General features: G+C 34.1%; 1 long non-coding RNA gene across 1 annotated transcript; it reads left to right on the top strand.

Moving 5' to 3' along the window:
* The first annotated feature begins 4,387 nt into the window (after positions 1–4,387).
* On the top strand, positions 4,388–20,000 carry LOC149774433 (uncharacterized). Its single transcript, XR_016416827.1, has 3 exons — positions 4,388–4,549; positions 9,881–9,932; positions 19,098–20,000. It is a non-coding gene; the product is annotated as an uncharacterized LOC149774433 (long non-coding RNA).
* The last annotated feature ends 2,706 nt before the right edge of the window (positions 20,001–22,706 follow it).

The following is a 22,706-nucleotide window of genomic DNA, read 5'->3' as shown; positions in this document are numbered from 1 at the left end:
TGATCTTATAAGTTTTCAAGATCACGATTTAAAAAAAAAATAAACAAAGCCGCGAATACATGATAAAGTTTAGTTTGAGTATGTACAATGCATACCGAAATAAAGTAACTAGGACAGGAATTAGGAGTTTAAATAAACGATTTTGTTTATTTTATTTAAAGTGGATAAAATGTTAAAGCTGGTGTCAATGTAATTACCTTCAATTTCACCTTTATTCAACGATAATTTGATATGAAAATCAATGCGGAAATTCACATTTGTACGCTATGACGAAGTCATGTGAATATTAGTAAATTCAGTGCATGCATTTCAGTTGGATGAGATTCCTATTTGTCTGCCTGTTTTTTCTGTCCATTTCTCAATGCCCTTTCGTGATATTCTTCCGAATTTCTGAAATGCTTGGTGTTGCCATAGATTCAAAAACAGTATCTACAATTTACTTGAAAAAAGACTCTACTTGATGTCAAATTTCAGATTGTGTCAATTATATTAGTAGCTATTAAGATCTTCAAACCGTTTTCCCCCTGATTTCTTATCACGATCTAATATATTGTGGTTTCAAAAAGATAAATAACTGCAAATGCTTTTATGACTTTTTCATCGCCATCATTATTACTATCAAATAGTGCGAACGAAGGTCACAGCCTCACTTTAAATCCGTGAAAATGAATACATTTATGCAGCACTGTCGTCTTCTGTTAAGAAAAAAATGCAAATCAAAATTTCCAGATAATTTACCGTTATACTTCACACACACACACAAACACACACACACAACATACACACATAAATTCATATATACTATACATGGTACTATTTCTTTCTCAAAATAATTATTGTCGGGCGGCTAATACTGGTGCATAAAATCTACCTAGGTTTGATTTACCCTGAACTGTAGGGGAGGTGTAAATACCCAGAATATTCCAATATTGCTCAACAATCAGAGGATTTTTTCATGCCGCAATGTCCTTTTATATCTGTTTCGTAACGTTTGAGAGAAAACGATGTCGGCCTAATAAATGTCTCCTTCAGTACATCGTAAACTTTATTAAAATGTAAATGTAATATTGCAATACATCCAAATAATATATAAATTAGTAAATAAAAGAAATGTATAATTAATTCGGGTTGCACACACAGTCACATCTTTTAAAAATGAACTCGTGTGGTAACTATGCCTCGCTTGCTCTGTCGTGGCATAATGCAAAAGAGTTGCAAAGTCGATAAGAAAAGGTGTTATTCTTGTGCGTTTAACGCCATTTTTCAGCGCAGGATAGGCTTTTATTGCCGGCCAATATAACTGGTCGAGAAAGAACCCATGAAAAACTACCTACCCACAAGAAACTGCCAACAAATTTTCTCACATACCCATTTTGGCCTAACCCGAGACTCAAACCCAAGCGTTCAGGGGTGATAAGGCACCGATAAGCAAAGACGAACTCTTTAGACAGTTTAGACCACTCGGCCACCCGGGGACCCCACGAATAGTAAGTTAGTGTGACCTACTTATGCCGATGATGAGCTGTACCATCCAAGATTTACGCCTACGACAAAGATAAAGCAGTCGGAAAAGTGGTCTCTATTGCCTACGATAACCTTCACATCCACGATTATACACAGGAATGCAAGTTAAATTTCCTTGATGGTGAGTCACCTATCATAAGATTAGTACGTATTATATCTCGTATACAGCGTAAAACTAGGTATAACATGAACTAGAATAAATCGACTTGTATATTCTCGTGAAATCTCAAGTTATTATGTGAAATCTCAATGCACCAATCCAATTCCACGAATTATAATGTACGCTTTATTTCTAAATTCCCAGTGGAACAGCACAGAAAAATGTTATTTTGCTTGTCCATTTGATAGACATTCGTAGGAGGGTATCATTTTTACCCCCTTCCACTACGTTTGCTGTGAATAGGTTAAATGTAAAAGAATGTTGATCCTACGCTGCTTGTCCCCGGTGTTCCAGCATGTATCTCCTTTTCCTCTTCTATTATGTTAATTTGTTACGCTTTCTGTCGTCTTGAAAAATGGCAAAAAATAGATATGTAGGATTTTGTTCATACAAACATACATACATACATACATACATACATACATCTTTCTATATTAAGAAATCATGAATAATAATTTGTCACTTTTCTTATTAAATAGTGTGATGTGTTTTCGACGACTGCAGCACCAGGTATATTCGCAAAAATTACGAACAGTGAAAAGAAAACAACAAATTAATTTATTGACAGTGAACTTGGAAAAATCTATTTTTTTAACAGATAATATATTATTATCTAATACTTTATTGCTATCGAATATACTGATATCCAATTCTGACTTTTAAAGATGAAAAGTAAATTAGATATGATTGAAATTGATGATGGATGACTTAGTAATGTTACCACATAAGGTAAGGTATGGCTATTTAGTTCGATAATTGCTTAGACGAATATTCTATGAATGGATAACCTATAAAAGACTGAATAATACTGACATATTTTAGGTTTATCTTTAGACAACTACTGGCTGATAATGTTGTTCAGAATTCGATGGCAATGTTATGGAATTGTAATAAATCTCCATTTTACGTATATATTGCTTCATTTCAGCTTAAAGTGTGCCTTGATAATGCTGATGTTTTACAATTTGGAAGTGCTGAAAGCTCGAGTGCGAATTTCAGGCCATAGATTAAGACCGGTGGGTGGCGGATAAGAACCATTTTACTTTAGAGTGTTAGTTGTACATACATTTCTGGATAAAGAATGAAGAAACCTTTCTTTGGAAAAGATGTGATTTCGTGATTTCGTATTTTAACGTCGCTTTAACAATTTTTCAGTCATATCGCTACGATGTCTGCAATGTGGCAGTTTATAGCGATGTCTAGCAATGAGGCATCATGCCGCAGACATGTAGCATGGTGTCCCACCCAGTCACATTATCCTGACACCAGGCCGACCAGTCCTAACACTAACCTCTTAATGCTGAACGCCAAGCGAGGCTGCTGTTAGTACCACTTTTTAAAGTCTCTGGTATGACCCGGGCGTCTTTGGAAAAGAACAAATATGCTAAATATATTGAACTCGAAATATAAAATTAAAACATTACCATATTAAGCAACTTTGGCGTAAATATATTTATACATGAATTATTTGTTTCTGATTGAACCTTTTACCCGAATCGACTTTGATAGAAGAATGTGTGCGTACACGTGTGCGTGTGTATATGTGCTTGAAGGTATTGTTTATGCGTTAGTGTCACTCTTTTGATGCACTAATTGTATATGCTTTCGAAGATGTCTGTACATTTACGACAGGTTTTGCGGCATACCCTAAATCATTCTTGGTTGGGAGAAATTATTGTCTCTTTTTCTTAAAATCGGGGATATTTTAAACTCAGTAAGTACAGACCACGCGTATTCAACCAATATGGAAAGCTTGCAAGCACTTTGTCTTCAAAGCATAATATCTCAATCACCATATAAATGATCTCAGGTCATTTGGAGGTCAAATCATTTCACACTATTACTTTACACTATATTCATATTTTTCAATTAGTCTTTAATTTATTCTAACTCTTATAAAGAGAATTTGAAACCGACACACAAAGAGGGAGAAACCATAGGCAGAGTATCTGATGGATCGAACCACATCCCTATTGTAACAAGTACATAGAAGAAGCCAGCTAGAGTCGGATGATAACGGTGTGAGATGAAAGAAACATCCAATCGAATTATAGTCGGACGCACTTGCTAAGGTTATGGGTAGAATAACTACAAAAGAGAGTATTGGAGACAACTTAAATGAAATCGTCACAGAGAGAGTGATTGAATCTGCATTAGAGACAGTAAGAAACACAGGAAGAGCAATGAAAAGAACTAGCAGAAATGCGAACAGAAAATATTTAAACTAAGAGGATATCTGCTCCACTCCCTGGGAAATAATGGGAGGTCTGGAGGAAAATGTAGAAAGTGTAGTTCAGTAAGAATCGGTCATAAGTCTTGGTGACGTCAATGAGTATCTAAAAGAGAAAGATGGTTGAGTTGGAACAATATAAAGGAGTCGATAACTTCATAATGTAAGTCATGGACTTCAAAATAATTAAAACAACACCATGTAACAGTTCCACGGGGAATGCTGTAACGTTACGGAAAAAGAAGTTGGTAGTTGACATCTGTCTACGTTATTGTGTTAGATTTGGAAACTGTATTAAATACACACATTTTGCAGTTACTGGAAACTGTACTAAATACACACATTTTGCAGTTACTGGAAACTGTACTAAATACACATATTTAGCAGTTAAGATTGTCTTTATGTTTATATCTAGATTCTTATGATGAATGTCTTCACACATAATAGCTGATCATGCAAGATAAGCGGTTAAGTCTAGTTTCACCTACAGGCTTAGTAAAGTTCCGTTTGCCGCAGAACATCTCCCGATAAATGTTAACTACATCGATTTACACACGTACAGTGAGACTGACATATCCTTCGGAATTTATGACACATTGTTCCCTTATGATCCTTTGGCCTTACTTCTACATATGGTGCGTATATTTTTACAATCACACTGATCTTTTAATAATCATTTTTGATATAATATATGAATTATAAATATATGCGTACTAGTCCAGTACGTTATACATTGGTGAATAATGGACTACGTTTCCTCCTGCATTTTGATGTTTACGCACCTGATACTACCGTCCACCATTCTGGAGGTGAAGCAAAGATAGAATCATCACCTGACCACATGTTATGGCTTTATTCTATGTGTCTGTATTTTATGTTTGTTTGTTTGTTTTAGTTACTTCTGTACCTTCTGTTTCTTTCTGGCATCATTTTTCTTTTTTCTTCCAAATGTCATTTTTATTGCTTTTTTCTTCTTCTCTTATTGCTTTATTGCTGTTACACTATTTCTTTAAGCATCGTGTTAGTTCCAATTTTATCTGTGCCAGATATTACTCTGCAATAACGCATCTCAAACTTAGTTGGTATACCTTAATCTTCGTTGGTATGCCACATCACCAACAACCATTTAAGCAGTATTCTTGACATAGTACACTATACAATACTATTGTTTAACGTCGTCAGTGGGTATTGTTTATCTCCAAAATGTAAGAGGCTGAATGGGTCGTGATGGAAAAGAAGTGGTACAGGAGAAAGGGTATGTCATTTTTACATCTGCCCACCGCAAACCCCAGTGGAAGCACAAAAACAGATATGTTTGAAAAGATGCTTATCACTCGGAGAGCCTCTCCAAAGCCAGTAAAGATCGGTCTACTCATTTCGCTGTCCCGGGCATGGAAAGTGCATCTATTATTCTTTGTGCAGAGTTTATGTAAGCTGGGATTTACACGCAACCATGTATTCCCATTTGCGCCTTGTCTTCCCACTACTAAGCATTTCCACTTGCACGACCATCGGCGTTTTGCACAACCACGTATTGTCATTGCATTGCCATTATTAAATTCAAAAGTCAAAGATCAAACATGAAGGTCCTTGAAAATATTTCAAGATGGAGTAAGGTTTATTTGTCATGCCACTCATGATGATGACAACGCAACAAACGCAATGGGTATAATATCTTCAAATCTCATCTATTACATCGACATGTAGTTGCAAGACAAGCATTTGTTGAACAGAGTCCATGTGAGTCTAAGACTGTTTCGAAGAAGTATCAATCACGATCTGATGGCTTTTGGTAACGAGTTCAAAATAGTAAACAGGGAAACCAGAGTATTCATGCTATGTATAGCTGTCTTACATTCAAATGATAAAATATGGGACAGACTCTGACCAGATGGACTAGAATGCCTCACATACAACATGCGCAATTCTACAGGTATACCACTGCAGCTGGACTACGGTCAATCATCAAATAACATATGTTCCGGAGTCAGTTACCTGGACCTTTGTTCATAGGCAGCATCATCAATGTAGACCACAATGATGCTATTTATCAAAACCATTTAACTTCCATCACGAACATGTACCCAATCTACAAGTAGGACAAGAAGGTCAGACGATGTGAATACAACATTTTGAACCTATCATGGGTACCAGCAATGTTGTGATATCTTACTTGAATCTGGTTGAAGCCTTAACGCAATTATGTACCAACGGTACCCATCTCATGTCTTAAGGCGACTAGGAGGAGGAGGTTATTTTTGTGAGGAATTGTTTTCAACGAACGCCAAGTCAGTGAGGAGGAACATTTCCGTTCCTATAAAGCCAGCGCAATTTACTATGTAGATTTAGTTAGTTTGGTGAGTCAAGAATAACAGACGGAATCCTATCTGGATTAAGCATTAACTCTCGTCCAAGAAGAAGACATATTGAAAGAATATAAAGACTTGATACACAGTTCAAAACCACCCATTAATGTCAACCGAAACAAAACGAATGGAATCTCTCTTGACTCAGACTTCCCATACTTTCGGCTTTTCGACTTATCTGAAGGCCATTTCTAAAGATAAAGCCAAATTTGAAATCATGGCCTATCATCTTTGGGAAGTCTGTAAGTAAAATTAAAAGAATCGATGCCTAGGAACTCCTAACGCACAGTTCGTACTGTTATGTACATTTGATTCAATTATATCTGATTTAATATATATTTATTTCAATTTAATTATTTGTCAGTTTTAAAGTTTTTTATTGTTCATCACATGATAATGTAATGTAAATTTATTCTCTAGAGATGACATATTTTTCAGAAAATAGTTTGACCGTGACTGTTTGTTTTATAAAGAACATGTGTTGATCTAATCCTGCCCTTATTTCAAAATGTGTAGCAAGCATGTAAACAAGTTCTATTTTATTTTAGAATGATTGGTTGTTGTCGAAGTCATGATGGGACTTCGTATTTAAGATGTAAACAAAAAAATTATTTCTTAGAGTAATATGATTGGTTTGTGTCAGGGTCGCACTGGATGTACGTGACCTTTAACATGTACATAATTCCATAAGCTTCGAGAAGATGATCACGTGACTCTTTGTTTACGTTTAGAAGACGTTATAATCTATGTTTTAGAGAATTATTCTCAGCAGAAGCTGGGCTGTTAAACTGGAAGTTGTTTGTTCTGTTGTTTGGAGTTATTTCAAATTACTTGGATTCAAAAGGATTAATTCTGTTATTTATCTGGAAAACACATGTGCTTTTGTGAGATTCAAAATCAAAGACAGTTCTTATAAGAACTTTTTTCGATTTCCAAAACCGGAGTGATCATTCTTGTTTCTACAGGAACTTTAGACTTCAACACTACAGATTGCAGCATACGTCATCGTCCTCCATCTTTGATTATTAGTCGGGATTCGAACTTGAAATCAGTAGAACATTTTGTTATTAGGACTTCCGAAAAAAAATATTCTTTGATTATTTTTGGATTATTTTGGATTTGATTCATCTTTTTTCTTCATTTTTACAGAATGTTTCCAGGGAAATAAATTATTGTATTTTTCAAAGCTTGTTGTTTTCACCCTTTCTTGTGTTACTGTTTATTCGAGCCTAAACACGTGACATAAGAGTACACAGAAACTTGGCATCATCTCGTCCGTGCCAATGATGAACGTCATCTTCAGAAACCTAAACACTTTATGACAAGAAATACTGTTTCTGATACTGATTCAGTAATATCTGATCATACGTATCGCATTCCATGGTGTGTGAACAATATCGTATGCATTTTCTTCACCAATGACGCCATAGATTTCCTTCAGAACTTTTAATGTATTGTCATAAACTTCATTCTCCAAGAAACAATGAAAATACAGACGGTTGTTTTATTATTATTATGGATATCTCTTAAATATCGGGTGAGACTGGATTTCTCACCTGTGATTTAAGAAGGCTGAAAGTCCCTAATGTTCAGTTAATGTTAGTGTTAAATTACCATTATCCAAACAACGTCATCTTCCAAGACAGCGGTCTCTTATTCACTCCAGTTGTCCCCAGAGTGTCGCTACTAGTCATTACTCTGAGTTTAACTTTATACGCGTATAGCAGCAGAGTGAATACGAAGCATTTTGTATATCTGCATAATCAGTAAAAAAGGAAAAGTAATAATACTCCTTATGTTCTGACAAAGCGGTACTGTGGTGTGGATGAGAAACACAAGGAAAAGAGGCATGCATTGTACTGGATAAATACTTCATTTTCTTTACACGATGCATCAGAAGACAACAACACAATTAATTTTCACTTAACAGAATAATTACCTGTAAAGCGATATACACTTCAATAAAACAAATAATTTCAATATTCCCAGGCGCTTTAGTGCGAAGGGATTCTACAAATAAAATTGTAACACTGAGACACGCATTTATGCATTAAATTATGGTGTTATTTAGGTTCTAACTTGATCTATATCCTGACTGGTGCCGGTTCACTTCATTTGAATTGTCTTGATCTAGTACTACGCCACATTATCATCTGACTCAGCCAAGACTGCGCCCTCCTATGATGATGTCGCAACATTACCTCATTCTGTATGTCAGTGTTGACGACACGCCCGTCAAACAATGGTGACACATACGCAAGATAAGGACACTGACCTCTTATTTTGCAAGCAAGGTTCAATACTGAGGATTATATTTCGTTCAGTGAAACAACTTGCCACATGATATTAATACTATGTGTCAACAAGCGTTGATAAGGAAGAACAAAACGAGCTAATTTAAGAATTACAGTGAATACTCGGTTATATTAAGGAACAACCGATTACGAATTTTCACAGCATTTTCAATTTTTGTTTCGACAAAAATGCAGAAAAGAGCTCAAATAGTTTTCTTATATTTCAACAATTTAATTCACTTAATGGTTATGATTAGAACATGAAAGAAATTTCAAAATTAAGGAACGATGAGATCTGGATAGGGCGAGTGGCTTCAAATGCCGTAAACAAGTCTGGATAGGGCGTCTGGTTTCAAATGCCATAAACAAGTCTGGATAGGGCGTCTGGTTTCAAATGCCATAAACAAGTCTGGATAGGGCGTGTGGTTTCACTAGCCATAAACAAGTCTGGGGTGCGTGTGTACCATTAAGAATATATCGAGAGTACTTAACAAACGAGGGCTTAGAAACTGTTTTAACATTCACTCGGAAATAAAAGATAGGTAGGGATGTATTGGTGGTTCATACGGTATCAAGCATAAACACAATGCTTCAAAGTCTGTAAGGGTCATTTATGATCAGCATAACGTTAAGTTAGGATTTATTCAGTCTAACTTTTTTCCTCTGAATAACCCAGGAAACACTAAAATTAAATGAATGTACACTTACTGAAACATTTACTTTTGGATCAGCCACATCATCTAATTAAATACCAGAAAGGGAAGCATTGACTGGCTTTATCATTCGACTGTTTAAAGTTCTAGTCTAAATTTTAAAATCGGCCACAGTCTATTGAGTTCCTTTTAATCTTTCTTAATCTTTAGTAGTTTGTCATCCTTAAGATTAAAATTCCTTATTTCAAGAGTTTATTTAGTCATGTATTGGTAGATACCTGAATAACTAAATCTATCAAATGTTTACACCATGGCTTCGTTTAATGTTATATCGTGACCATGACAACTCAAGACTATTTAAACAAGAGTTGTGTCAACTCGTTATCAGTTGCAAGCAAGCCATCGCAAAATATTTCACTTTGTTTTCAATTGTGGTCGGGATTGTCTAACTTGCTAAGGTAACTGAGATGGTCTAAAATATCCTTCTTTGTAATTTAGTCATATTTGACTATATTTTTATTATCCTCAACCATAATGTGTGTTCTCTTATATTTTCGTAACTCTCCATGTTCCATCTTGTATTTACTTAGATTCTGCACTTACATTTACATTACTTTTAAACTTTCCAATTTTCTCAATTTTCTCTCTTTCAGATGAAGTTGTCTCTGATGCTCTGTACACTAGCATTTTTGTTCTTGTTCAATGGTAAGTTATTGTTCTACAAATATCGCAAAAAATAAGCTACGCTTTGATGAGAGAACGTCCATGATAAAGGATAAAGCACTGCGCCTGTTATGTCATATAATCTGACGCATGTACCAAAACTGTTGCTATAGTGGAACTATATGTTATGTATATCTATATGCTGCAAAAATAAATCTGTCAGTTAACTTACAGAACATTTTGAAAAATTCGAAGTTGATCTATGCAAAAAATATCAAAATATTTTATCTTCTTAAAATTGAATGTATCGGTTTGAAACTCCACCTTTTTAACAAGAAAATTCCAATGTAAAAATCAGTTTTGTTCATTTCTGTCACTGTTAATTCATTTTTATTTTAGGTAGTTCTTTCATCCAATAACAAAATTGATTATAAGAAGTTTCATCTGTACTTACGCTTTGTTTTTTTATGATTATTAATTTAAATCTAAATTAATTTAAATATAAATGTATATAAAGACTTAGAACTAGAACTAGAATGTTAAGTTTTCTCTAAATTGTTTGACCATCAATGACTAACTAGAAAATTTACTTTCATCAGGAAAACGGTAAATCTTAGAGTGCATTGTACAGTTTTTCATCATAGTCTCTCTCAGTTATGCAGTTATGTTTCAGAACAAGAGACAGCGCCAAATTTACATCTGTAGTTTTAAGTCAATGTGTCTCACTGTGCAAGTGAGAATTTAGCTTCTAAATTTCTACACGTTAAAATGTTATCATTATAGACTATTTGCCAGCTTGACTTCTCTTGGAAAAAAACAAAATAGTAAAACATTTTTAGATGCTCTTTTCACATCACGACACATTTCCTTGCTATCAGACCATCTGCTAAAATTTATTTCAGAATCAAATTGAACTAGCTCAGCGATATTAGGTTTTATTCGCAATGATAGGAACATTATACGACTTTTCTCCCACGAGGTTATAGTTTAGTATTCTTTGTACAGCATAAAGTGTGTGTGATTTGGATTTTTAACGTAGCTTTAACACTTTGTCAGTCATATCGCTACGATGCCTGCAGTGTGGCAGACTATAGTGATGTCTAGCACTGGGTCATCATGACACAGACATGTAGCATGATGTCCCACCCAGTCACTTTATCCTGACACCAGGCCGACCAGTCCTAAAACTGACCTATTAGTGCTGATCACTTAACGAGGCAGCTGTTCGTACCGTTTTTAAAAGTCTTTAGTATGACTCGGCCGGGGTTCGAACCCGCAACCTCCCGCATCCGATACGTACGTTTCAACTACAGCATAAAGTAAGTACATTAGTCAATATTACTTTAGTTTACCAATGGCAAATTGGGATTAAACTATTGAATTTTAGGTCTTATGTAAGAACACTGGTACAAATTTTTATTGTGAGGACCTTAGTGCAACTCAAAAAGAACACCAGAGATATAACAAAATGTTATTTAAAGATACATGCTTCAGATTGGTGATTTAAACGTAGATGTTAAAACCGAACAAATGTGTCCATTAAATTTCCCATATATGTAGCCAACTGATTGAATATTAGAACCATGGAATAACGTGCTCAGTTTGTCCTAAAATATGTCGTATCTTGATATCATCTTTAAAAACCTAAAAATGTTCATAAATCATGGGTATTTGTGCATGCAACTGGTTTTAAATACCGCATGCCTAGTGAGTGAGCTATTTTGCCCTTTTCTTTCGATTTCATATCAAAATTTAAGTATTAATTGCAAATAGTGTTTTGAGTTCTTACTTAGTACAGTTTTAGAAGGCCTTGTGTATTTATTTTTCTTCCTTCAGGTAAGATGATAATTCTGTATTGTCTTCCAAATCAAGTAAGCAAGTTAATTACAAACTTCTCTTATCTAGAACTCGCCCCAGAGTATTTAACCACAGTACCAGTTTCATAGCCGTTATTGTTGTCTTTCATTGTATGATCGAACAGTTAAAATTTATCGCCCCTTATGCTGATAAGAAATAGAGGCTTCATATTCCATGGAAACTATACCTTATTTACAGCTTTCTGAATTCGAGTGCAATGTACAGAGATCTGAGTTAATGCATACGTTAAAGAGACGGACACTTTACATCTTTCAGTAACAGTCAGATCTGATAAAACGATAATTAAAAAAAATTAAGTCGTTTTCACTCAGTTTTTCAAATTAGTATAATTCATTTTTTATTGAATTTTATAAATCTTTACAGCTTACGTTATGTTATACAATTTTACGTGAATTTCTGAAAAATTGGAGCATGTAATCTTTATTCACTTTTACATCACCCACTGCAATTCATAACAAGGGGAATTCGATTCGAAACAAATTAAAATGCCAGAGTTATACAAATTAAGCAAAAGGTCTTAAGAAAATTAACATAACTAGTGGTGAATGCTTTTCTTTGGCTTCTTCTTCTTCTTCTACAAATCCTGCATGCCTTCCCCGAATTTCCTCGTCCCTCTTTTATAAAGCAGAGGACATTACTAGAGAACTAAAGAATATCATTAAGATTCATGGGGAATATCGGGACTTAACGACATTGTTAGACGTTTAATCGGAAATATGTTTTTGGTAATCTTTAAAACTATTACAATGTTACATTTGATTTTTCTCAAAGAGCGTTGAACTGAAAATCCACTATAATATACTGTCATCTTGCCTACAGTGCTCTAGTTCATAAGCGATTGAGTAACCGCGCCTTCCAACGCGTGGCTAGTAATAGAACACATGTGATATCCGTTAGATATCCGTTATATCATACAACAAATCAAGTGAGGTCCTATTATTAAACATGCTATATTCTTAATTAGATTTATATAATGTTTTTATGATGACAATCGTGTGAAACCTAACATACAGAGATAAAGTGAGAATGATATATTTGTCTTCAAACAAAGACAATTGTATATGAGTGAATATCAAGGACATTTGGATTACACATTGTTTTAACTGGAAATTCTCAATCCCTAAATAGTAGATTTTTGTGATATGTACAGCTTTGAAAACTTTACATCGTGAATAAAGTATGTTGGTCTTCATGTTTAACTACTGAAAATTACATCCTTGCTGAAATTTATATGCTTACCCTGAGGCATCTTGGTGAGAAGGTTAGCCCTAACATAATCATTTGCGAATGAGGACACGAGCAACGAAAATACCACCATTCACTAGGAATAAACATTCTGCCGGAGATTAGTTATCAGTCAGTTGTTGCGGGAAGCAGATAGCTCACTGCAGGCACACAGCGCTTTCAAAGTACGACAGTATCACCGAGTTTTTCATCTTTAAATTAAAGAATATTTTAATCAACCGACAGAAAGTGAAACAAAATTTAATCAGGACTGACGTTTATCAATGTATAAACTTTCATCTTAAACTATATACATATATTAACAAGTCAATAATTGTCTAATGTACCCACGTTACCGGGTACAGGCATTGTGATGGATATCCTATCCCGTGGTTTTTGGTTTTGATCTCAGCACAGAATGAAGAGCAAATTATGTATCCTGCCGAATAATATTCTTTCTCACATTCGTATGCATGTATATGGACTTGCTTTCAAATGTAGAACACCAGGCATTAGAGTTCAGTCATACTTCACACATGACCATTCTCCTGACAGGAGGACTATTTCGACCTCCTGTTTTCATAGTGCACAAAAAGTAGGAAACTCATCCCGATCTGTTTTCATGATTTAAACATTCTTTCTCAAACAAAATCCGTTGTTCCAATTGTACTTTTGTTTAAGTTCATACTTTCATTAGTGTTTCGGATGCGTAAATCAAACGACCAAAGTTGAATTGATGAATATTTAGTTACTTTTGTCTGTCTCAAATAATCTTATAGAAAAGAGTGCACTTTATATTTATACCTGTAACAACTGTATCATTTCTCAAGCAAACTGTCTGCTGTAAATTTCAGTGCGAAACTAATGATTCTCTCCCTCTGTGTTAAGGTAAGGCATTTTTCAATGGGCATTTTTGCCGTTTAAAGTTTCATGAGTATTCACAGTACGTCACAACAAAACGTCATTTTGACTTCGACCCTCATTTTCGTTCATAAATGCGAGAAAAGAATCATTCATTACGCTTTAATGTAATAGAAAAGATCCACCGTTGGGATCAACATGTTGCCTTAGATATCATTACCGGGTAGTCTTTTCTATACTACGCAGATATTTCATATTCTACAATTCTCCATTTGCAATGTCACTATAACGCATCACATTATAAGATCAAAGGAAAGCACCTTCCAGTCTGTCTGGTGTGTATTTGTAAATTTCTTTATTAACTTCCTTGTGGAGGAATCAGGAGTGTTTGTGTATATAAGTAACAGTTATTTGCTGTGTCGTAATGTTACTGTATCTGCTACCGACAGATGTCCACATTTAGGCATCATACCTTTTGAATGAAATGTGCTTAGTTTGCAAGGTGTAGGGTATGCTGCAGGCAAGCTGATAGGAGTTTTAATCTCAATATTGAGTGAATGATTACATTATTTAATCAATATCATCATATTTTTGGCATATATAATTTTACTTCAGCTTATAATGCGCCCTAGGTGGGATCCATATTATTTCAACTTTGTTTCTAACAGCATATAACGTTTGTACATAGTGGTTAAAATAAGAATTGAGAAATTTAAAATGGTACAATCGTTTTCCATATAGGCTTTGTACATGCCTTGCGTAAAATGCAAAGAAATACAAATCAAGACATCAGAGAGATTAAAATCTAAGCGCTATATATATCACCTATTCCAGAATATTTATATTCTTTGCGCTATTTGAAGTCTCGCAGCAAGAAATATCAGTCCTTATAAAAGTAAACTTAAAAGCCGAAGGTGTCTTTCCGAGCTTAAAAGTTCCAAATTTGACGGAGCAACAATAACGGAGAGTACAAAATAATTTCAAAATTTTTAAAATACCATAATTAATGGCTCGAATCCTTATTGCATTGATTTCCATACCCTCATAAAAGTGATAGAAGCAGTTCTCAATTTCATTTTGAAAGTATAAATGTGTGTATCGGGCAATGACGTCTATATTTTTATATATTTGAATAGAATACAAATGGGGGCAAAGCTTGTAGTGTACCGGTACAATACTTTAAAGAATAAATGTGTCGTTTTCCAACATAAAATGGATAGACTCTAATGCGAATTACTCTCAATGCCATTAACATTAAAACACATATTGTGTGACTATTAGAGTCAACCATAGGAATGAAAAATTATATAATCTGAAATAATTTACACATCTGAAAGAATTAGATTAACGTTGAAAATCACTGAAAGAGAAGTACCTATTCTAGACAGTCGTCTTTTACCTTGCTGAACACACCTGACTAATCAAAGTAATCACTGAGTACATCGACCGTCGCAAGCAAAGGCATTTAAGATATCGTTACTTGAATCCCTAAAGTAAGGATGTTTATATACATATCAATCGATTGTAACAGCCAAGATACATATATCAATCTACACATGGGAAATGTACTTGACCAAATTACCGATCGAATCTGCAATGGTTTTTACCAGGTTAGAATGATTTAATATTGTAATGAACAATATATATATATATATATATATATATATATATATATATATATATATATATATATATATATATATATATATATATATATATATATATATTAAAATGTGACATATTTGTGGCAAATTGGAGACTTACTGGCTATGAAAGAACTCATTTAACTTTTAGACAAAAAAAAAAAACATACCTTTATTGTGGAATATTCTGATAAAACTATAATATTATTATATGATTAATAACATTGCCGATAAGTATGAGCCGACGAGTTGGGTTCTTCTCTTTGTAAGATACAAAAATCATTACAGATATTACAAGATTGAAATAAATCATTACACGAGGACCATTAAAAGGCATAGATGAACAGAAAATCAATGATATTTATTTTTCACTTTTCACCACTTTATTGTATGATCGGAGTTTAGGCATTTGTCTTTATGAATAAAGAAGATATCTTCCTATTTGTTTCATTTGTTTAAACCATGTTTTGGCAACTTTTGCAAGGGAGATATATTCTATTCACTTGGAATTAATTTCTTTGGGAATAATGGACACTCCTTGAAACATAAATGCATGTTTATATTAATTTAAAACTCTGCTTTTAACATCCAGCCTGCATCATAGTTTTCGAATATTCTGAATACATTTTCTCGAATCACTTAATTTATTAATCAAATGTCCAATGCATTTTTATCGGTATGTATTGGATTTCAGCCCAAAAATGGAGTTTGCTATGATCAAGGTACATAATCAAAGACCTTGCTCACCATCATTTATTACCTGACCGTCTTTGTCCAAGTTATTGTTATCATTTGTTTAAACCTCTCATAATATATCACCATTGCTTAAATCGTCATAGGTACAACTAACTTGATTGCACGATTGTCATGGCTATATGGCAGAGTTGTTGTTTGTTTGTTGGGGGGGGGGATTTTGTTTGGATTTTCGGGGGGATTTTCGTCCCAGGAGTATAACTAATATAATCTAAATCACTTACTCTCTTTTCAGCTCTGTAAAGACCATATTACATAGCCCGAAAATTATTGTGGTATGGGCAAGAGAGCCAGAACTCTATCACTAGGCTCAAAATCCGTTTCCTTTGTATTTTCTCGTACCTTAATTGTCGAGAAGATTCATTTCTGTATCTTCATTTTAAAGATTTTCTCTTTTAATAATTTCAATGGTCAACGGACAGTTTGTCTGAACACTAGACCAGACGGACTAAATCCTAAAGATTCTTGAAATGATTCCCTAACCGTGAACAACAGTAAATGAATGCATTCGTTCCAATCTTTTCCAGTATCAAAACAATGTGACCTAGGCAAACTCTTCAAAGTTGATGGACTCTTTCTAAAGCCTATTGGATTTCAGGGTGATAGGCAGAAGATTGACATTGATGGATGTCTAATTCATGCATAACTTGCAGGGAAATTCCAGTCATAAAATTTGACCCTTGGTCATATTAAACAAATTGGGAAGGCCAACTTTGTAAAAAAAAAAAAACCACCCATTATCAAAGCTTTTAGTATGGTTTTAGTTTTAATATTCCTCAAAGGAAATGCCTCTGAAAATCATGCAGACGCACACATTATGGTCAGTAAGTAATGGTTGCCTGACTTGATCTTAGGTAGGAAACAGACACGGTGTGTCATTATTATACTAAAACGTTCGTCAAATGCAGGAATATGTTGCAAGATGAGCCTTAACTATATTCTGATCGGGTTTTCCTACCATTTGACATGTCAGAGGAGATAAAATGTATATATAAACATGTTTTCTTTTTTGGCAGCAAAAATTGATTTACTTTCTTGTGATCTGTCTTATTGATCCATAAATGACCCTCTAGATGAAAGTCTGTTACTAACGTTCTTCACTCAGACTAAGATAATGACCATAATACTTAACGTAAGCTCACGGAGGAATATAAACATGTATTAGTTGTTTACAGAATAAAGAATAAAATTGAAAACATAAAAGGAACGTACGGTACTGTGCGATAAATTCTACAAATAACTTATTTCCTAGAATACAAAGTGAAAATTTAAAAACTAAAAACATTCATTATTGTTAATTAAATCCCAAATAGTCCTAAACGTTCTATCACAATTTTAAATGTATAGAATTCCAACTGAATTCACGCGGTGTTGCAAATAAATTCCAATATTTCATCTGCTGATGGCCTGTAATCTCGAATGTGCTAACGTGTCAATGGCCTGGAATGTGGCGATATGTTAACAGTCTTGATGTAACACAATAATATAATCTAAAAGGTTCTTGATTGAATTTACAATAATTTCTTATTAATGATTTCGTTAAATAGTATTAATGATCACTTTGTAATCCCGGTGAATAATTTAAATAAATAAATAAATCCTAATTAGAAACTGAACACAACACTAAGCATCAATCCGCTTTGGATCTTAAGGTAAGAATGAATAATATTTACGTTAAACACATATAAAAACTACGAAAAAATATGGCCAAGATGTAAGTCATTTTCCTTTCTAAAACTATCAATAAGATCGGAAATTTCCAAGTGCGAAACTAATGTCCTACATTCAAATACAAATAAACGTCTTTACCTTCAATAATAATCTGACTATTTAATCTCTCATTATAGAGAAATATTAGCTACGTGTTATATTGTTTTCTAAATATATGTCAGTATAAATGCAAATCATTAACTAGATTTTGAACCACGGTCAATTACAAAATACAGATATACATAACATAATAATGTAGAAAACACAACAAACAATACAAAATTAAATACACATAACACTAACATGTGTATCCACGGATTAAACAAGTTAATAAATAAAAGAAAAAATTGGTAATTAACTGTTGCATACACGGTCGTATCCATCAGCAGCAGAACTACTCGGGATGCTTTGTCTCGTCTGTAATACTTTTGTAAATTTAACAGAGGAAGAAAAGTAAGATATTGTGATCTTCGTTGCCAATGATAAGATGAACTCTCCATGATGTACACACCAATTGGTTTACATCGTTGAGGTCAATATAAATTTACCCTGATGCCTTGATCGAAGAGAGTCGTCGTAAAAGGCTCATATAAAGCGTTCGACAAGAGATAACTTAAGCTAGGCTAATCGGATTGATAAATTGTCATGTGCAATCGCAATTTACAAATAAAATTCACGAAATTCATTGTGCACTGCGCTTCTTCTAAAATTGGGAATTTGCTTGTTGACTCATACTTAAGATGGTTGGGTTTTTTACCGACACCCCTCCATTTCTACGGGCAGGTCGGGGGATAAATGTATAAAATATCTTAAACAAAATATTGAGCCCTCATTCTTCTACCCCTCTCCTTTTTGTATCATATATTTCTGTCTTAGTTTTCTTTGGAAATAAGTTATTTTGGTAAATTGTTATAAAGTCTATTCATTTCGTAATGCAAAAGCGGAAAACAATGCAAACTAAGAGAACTACAGGGATCTTAGTTATTTCAGTTGACCTCATAATTCTACCATGATCATAAACGATTTAATTAAAAAATACACGTACTTAAAATGAAAAATATATTTATATTATGAGGCCATTCTAGACGATTTGTCAGATTTCGTATTAAAATCATCTTTACTTTTAATTTTGATTCAGATGTGATTGCACAGATAACAAATTCTACAACTGTCATTACGACGACATCTACGACTTCAACACCATTGTCGGCTAAGACAGCTATAGGCTTAACAACTGGGAAAGCAGCACTGGGTAATTCCACAGCAAAAAATGGCGTCATCTCTGTTACCACGGGAAGTGGACATCTAATTCTTTTCCTTATTATGCCACTTGCACTCATCACGTTGAAGTAGAATAACATTTGTCATTGACCCGGTCCATTGATGAGCCGTTTTCAAATTGGGTGTTTTTTTCTTCATAAGATAATATCTTTCAAGGACTATTTTGAAATTCACGTCATAAATGTCTGTCAAAATTAGAAGAAAACTGTGGTGAATTGAAATTTGAGCGTACTATTTAACGTGTCTTGTTGCAGATATAAACAAGACAGATAATCAAACAAAGTATACTTAGTTTTAATTGTACGCTTGATAATGAACAATTAATTGCAAATATTCTCCACAGGAAAATAGGTATTTAAGCTGAAAATAAAATCCCAGGCCTAAATAAAGGAATATATTACAGGTCATTTGTTCTGTCACATAATGTAATTGACTTCAGAGCTTCGTTTTAACTTCATGGGCATCATGTTATAAAGATATTTAACCATGAAGAAAATAAATGGCTGACATGTTGTCTTTTGTTTTGGAGTACAATAAAATATTCTTACAAAATATGTGCAATTGATTACATAAATTGAATTTATATTCACACTGTTTACGTCACTTTTGTAATTACCTATCTACCAAACAATTCAATTCTGCTTATGAAGGGTACGAACTAATGTTGTTTCAAAACTGATTTTCGTTTCTGTGATAATGTGATATGACGAGCGTGAATGACACCTTCGATCACTATATTTGAATAAAATGTTGAAATTTACTTCCTCTCGTTCCATTTATGCTCGCAATAAATTCACGACAGCTTAGACGGTCTTTGCCAAAACTGTGAATAAATATATCAATATTGAACTATCTCGGGATGATTATATCACTCACACTATTGAGGTACACAGGAAATGCAATTTTGAATGTTTTAGACATTAACAAGCTATATTTTCATGTAGTAGCTCGGACCTAGTTTGTACAATATAAACAACCACCTACGTCTGAATATTATTCAATACACAATTTTATTTACCATCCAGCATACACATTTCGACACACTTCCAGCAAATACTTTGTGATTACTACCCAGCACCCCATTCGTTTTATTAAATTAAGAATGCTAACAATATTCATTCAGGCACAGAAACATCCTATCACACATCCAAGGGTAAAAGTGTTTGTACAAGCGCTGTCTTTCATACAAGCAAACATAATATCACACAACCTTACGAGTGTTTATAGACACACTATATCCAAACAAACATGTTATCACATGTAAGAGAAGGGTCAGTGGTCTTAGGTTTCCATTGTGCTATAGACATAAACAACCTTTTATATATATATATATATATATATATATATATATATATATATATATATATATATATATATATATATATATATATACATACATACATACATACATACATACATAACTATAAATATACACCAGTCAGAAAAGAAGGCGCTCTCCCTGGATTCCTATAGAAATATACTTGAAAAAGTAGGCAGAATTGATATTTTAATGCAAATAATGCTAGCGTGCAGGTTAGAGACTTTTTAATTCATACTCTACGGAGATTCGAACCTAAGTCCGCTGGAAAACGGCACCCATCGTCTTTCCTGCACACACGAACCAATATTCCCTCACGACTAACATAGTACAAACTAAAAATTCTCTAACCTGTAGGATAATATTATTTTTAGTAAAATAATTCGAATTTAATTATAAAATCAATTCTGCCTACTAGTATCAAGCATTCTTTTATAGAAATGCAGGGATAGCACATTCCCTTCTATCTGGTGTATATTTACAATTCTCCATAATTAATTATAATACTTTAATTTCTTTCATAGGAATCCGGAATGACTGTAGATACATGAGAATTAATTACTAGGTCGTCATGCGAGTGTGTCTGCTACACACGAGTGCTAAAAACACAGATTGAGTAGCACCATTTTTGGTGATGTGTCTTTTGTCATGAGGGAATATGGGTTCGCGTGCTCGAATCTCCGTAGAGTACGAATTAAACATTTACTAACCTGCATTGATACTATTATATATATATATATATATAGGCAGTGTTTTTGCGAAGTGCCTCTCTTTTCTCTAGGTATGTGGCCTTGGAAAAGGCTGTTTGCACTTGTTAACCAAAGGAGCAGGTTAACACATGCCACAACTTTGCATCATAGCTGGTCTGTAGGGTAAGAAACGTTTCAGGGACCCTTGTCTCTCCACGTAGATTCGTATCTTCCATTTAACTATATATGTGAAACTATTAATGGCCCTAGATGAGGAGTTATCGACAACTATAAGGATGTCCACATTTTGACGGGTAACATTGAAGACATGTTTTTAATGAGTTAGAACAAAAAGTATATATTCTAGGTAGGGATAGAATATTATTCAAGTGTTCTACCAATCAAAAAGCGTTTAACATAATTTAGTCGACACGACGTGTTTTTTCTCCTTCCAGTCATAAGACAACGTGTGACTTCACCTTATATATACATGCAAAAAAGCTTTCCTACGAATTATAAAACAAAGACGATGTATTTAGGTGTTCTTGCAGCTGATACATCGTATACTCGGAGTGATGGTGCAACTACTACTACTACCACTATTGCTGCTGCTATATTCCTGTAAAATCAGATACACACTAAAAATTCATATCACAAAAAGTTTATTTTCTTCTTTGTTTGGATTTATTTTCCTGATAAGCTTTTACACTAGCATGGGTTCCTCTTCTATTCTCTGCATCAGTTTCATTTACTTGCTTGCTTTCTTGAATTGCTTTAGAGTATCGGTTCTTTTGTTTATGTTTCCTTCTCTTTCGAATAACTACTGTTTATCCTCGTTCTCTTTCTATTGGGACACCCTGAGGACTAACGTCCATGAATGTGATATGTGTCAAATGTATCAGTCTGTTATCTCCTGATACGTGTGTCCTAGTGGAAACTTGTATTGGAAGTTTCAGATAATCTGGAGCCCAGTGTGTTTCATATGGAGTGGACTAGAGTCCAGTGTGTTTCCTCTGGAGTGGAGTAAAGCCTAGTGTGTTTGCTCTGGTGTAGAGTAAAACCCAGTGAGTTTCCTCTCGACTGAAGAAGTTTGTAGTCTCACCGAACGTTGACTTTCAAATGACTGAAAATGTGTTGTGATTCTTTCATCTTCACCAACTGAAAGCTGACTACATTGTGTTATGAGAAGGGGTCCCTCTACATATTAGATGGACCCTAGTCCAAACAATGCTTGAATGAAGATAATAGGATCATACATTGCAACTGAAAACAAGAAGAAACGACCAGATGAAAACACTTTAAGAGTTGCCTCAAGTGTTCACTGAAAGGTTGGCAGAAGTGATATTTAAGACGACATGAGTGAATACGATTCAATACCACAACAAGACCACGAAGTCAAGATCTATCAAGAAATAAAGTCACTCATGAAGATTATTTTCACATTCAAGAAATCCGACAT

Source organism: Sinohyriopsis cumingii, unplaced genomic scaffold, assembly GCF_028554795.1.
Source record: "Sinohyriopsis cumingii isolate HCF-2022 unplaced genomic scaffold, ASM2855479v2 utg000229l, whole genome shotgun sequence".
Lineage (NCBI taxonomy): Eukaryota > Metazoa > Mollusca > Bivalvia > Unionida > Unionidae > Sinohyriopsis > Sinohyriopsis cumingii.
Note: the sequence above shows the minus strand (reverse complement) of the source record. Positions and strands in the feature narration are given on the sequence as shown.